Genomic DNA, 3,229 nt, shown 5'->3' with positions numbered 1-3,229 from the left:
AGCAGGAATAGAGAAGAGAAACGAGGGGTAGCTGGAGAAAGAAAGGCATGGGGTAGGTCTACAAGGTGCAGGTCAGTGCTATTTAGAGACACCCAAGCCAGCTTTGCACGAGCTAGCTCAGGAATGTTTGCTTGGCCTGCATTGTGCCTTGTAGACACCCAAACCAGGAAGAAGTGTGGGGCCCAGAGTCATACACCTGCTCAGTGGCAGAGGATTCGGCTCTATGAGGAAGATCCTCAAATGGAGCAGATAACCACAGCACCACTGAAGCTGACAGGCCTGAAATTTCCTGACATCTAGCCCAGTGCTTGACCCACTGCACTGCACTGCCTCCCTTACTATACATCCTTCCATGTATTAAAGTGCAACTATCCCATTCCTCCTAGTCACCTTCTGCCTTGCTGTCTTATCATGTTAACTTCTTTTCTTAGATGCACCTTTCAGTTTTGCTGTTCTGGGCCTCCTCATGCTCTGTCACCTGGAACTTCAGGTGAACTCTAGTTGCATAATAGATTGGGGGAAGGGTCCTTTTCACCTAAAATCCAACACTTTAGCCATAATTAAAATAATGATGGCAATGACAGAATATACAAAACAAATCCACGCCTATGTTCCTCAACTTCTCCAAGGCTGTTAGTATTTAAAACATTTTCACTCTGCTTCCAAAAGCCACATGGTCCTTGCATTGTTAATAGCAGCAAAACCAATCCAGAGCCCGATGTAAGAAGCTGTTGCTTGAGACAGGGTGGTAAAAAGGCAAGCCATCTTGAATCTGGTGTCCATGCAGAGTTTAGGACCGAGTGCGACACAAAAGGAGGAGGAGGAGAAACGGCTGGAAACAAAGAGAAAGAGTACAAGGAAGAATAGGAGAGAAATGAGAGGTTGTCCCAGGTTGGTGTGTGTACATATCTGATTCAGCTACAAAGTTATACATTTTTAAAAGATCATATATATAAAAGGGATTTTAAATGACATTTAAGAAAAAGAAATCTTGTCTGCAGAACACGTGCTTTGGAGAGGACATAAAGGACCTGGTCAGTGACGGAGCATTTAGGCCAAACATGCACATTACTGGCCGGTAATTATTTGGTTTTCGAATCCTCCTTGATCAATCAGATTGCAGTTCCTGTTCCCACATGAATACAAGCATGTGCCACAAGAACAGCCACTGTCTGCAGATTCATGCAAACTTTTTTGCAATGAATGAATAATAAGGGTTTGGGTATGCACAAGCCGAGCGGTCAATTCAGGATCTGCTCTGGGGTTCACGAGCACTGCTTTTCTACCATTGCACCAGCTCTGATATGCAAGGCCCGGGGCTGGCAAACACATAATGAACTTTTACGTGATCCTTAAAGCTCCTATTCAGGTTTGAAGCACCTTCAAGACAGAGGCATCTTCAAACTACCAAAAAAAAAAATCTGTGCCATCTTCCTTCCAGAGTGGCCCTTTTATGAATGTGCATAGAAAACCAAACTTCAGAAATCGGTTTCACCCTGGGAGCGCTACATTTTGAAGGTATATATATGTACGTGTATTTATTTGTAAAAATGTATCTGATGCCTGCCTTGAAGAGAGAGGTCAAAAGGAAAAGAGCCGCAAGAGCCAAGTGCTAGGGAAGAACCCATCGACTGTGGAGAATCACCGTCCCTCACTAGAACTGGCTGGTGAGTTTTCTTTCAGCTAGCTGCTGGAAAAATGAGGCTTGTATTTTCATCTGCTAACTGCGAATTAAAAAAAAAAAGAAGAGAAAAAGAAACCAAATCCCATTTTTTTGTCAACTGAAAACTAAAAATAATTTAAATCCATTTACATCTGAAATGATGGATAAACAAAAACCATTTTCATGAAAATATTCGATTCGTCTCCAAAGCAGTTTTCTATTGAAATTCTTCAACTAACTATCCATCCATCCATCCTGTGGCAAACAAAAGGGTCACATCCAGTTGTTTGTCCGCAGCAGGGGTTTTTGCACTGACATAAACTATGCCAGGAACAACCACGGTGTGGATGTACAGCTGTAGTTTAAAGCCTTCACAGGCTGTCCGGGGCAGAGTGACAGATCCTGCATCAAACTCATCCCAAACGTGTATAGTGTCACACCACAAAAAGGCTGAAGCCCCGCTTTCTTCAGGCCTTTAATTCAATAAATGTTGCATTGGTTTTCTAAATGGCAGTTGGGAAAAATCAGCTAAAGATGTCCCCTCTGATAAACCGCTGCAAAACTGAACACCTGCTTACCGGACCTCAAAGTAACCAAGTCTTCTCTCTCGGAGGATAACCAAAACCTTTTAGAAAGCAGAAGGCCCGTGTTTAATTTTTAATAAGAGTTGTTTCTTTCCCTCTCTCCCTTCCTTTGACTTTGTTACCTGATGCTCTAAGAATGCATTTTCTCCTCTATTAAACGCTTTAACCATGTACAAGGCCCATCTTCATGTTAGCATCTTTAACAGTAGAATATTACCATATTAATTGCTATTGTGAACCAGAAGATACTTATATCATCCTGGCTTTCATTACCGTCATGGAGGGATTTTTTCCTACCGAGTCAAAAGTGACCACTTTCCTTAATCCCCTGTTTAAAAGCCCTGCGATTCCTTCTGACATGTCTGGGACCCAGGCGGGCTGCATTTTGCCTGGGTACAAACTTGGAATTAAAGGCCCTGCGTGTCATAAGGAGAAAATCCCCCAGCCCCCTCTCCTCCTCGGCTCTCAAACCTGCTTGGAGATGCTCTCGATTCAGGTGGCGGGCGGCTTTCATTTGGATGCAATTAACAAGCAACCAGCCCCCCACCCAGCCCCTGATCAGGAAGGAGGCACAGGGAGGAATTAGCCCGGCAGAACAATAGAGATTCAATAAAGCAGCAGATCAGATTTCAGCTCTTTGTTGCCGGCGCCTCGTGCCGATGGGTTAATGGGGCAGAAGGAGATCGGGGAAGGGCGACAGCAGCGGGCATTGAAAAAAGGTGTCAATAAAGAGCCCGGGAGACAAAGGCGAAAACACACAAGCTCCGCGAGGGACAGATGGGGCCAGAGGAGGCAGAAATTTGGGAGGGGACAATTAGGAGGCGATGGAGAGAGAGGGGCTTCATCATTTCTCACTCCATCAGCTCGGTGACTCGGCCTGCGGCAGGCAGGGCCAGGGGGGAGCCCGCGCCCTCCTTGCTCCCGGGCAGCAGGGGCCTCCGGGGCCCGCCCGGCCCGAGAGTCCCCCGCGCCGCCCGGGGCC

The sequence above is a fragment of the Alligator sinensis genome, unplaced genomic scaffold, assembly GCF_000455745.1.
Source record: "Alligator sinensis unplaced genomic scaffold, ASM45574v1 scaffold1517_1, whole genome shotgun sequence".
Classification (NCBI taxonomy): Eukaryota; Metazoa; Chordata; order Crocodylia; family Alligatoridae; genus Alligator; species Alligator sinensis.
The sequence above is the reverse complement of the archived record's forward strand: the minus strand, read 5'-3'. Positions refer to the sequence as shown.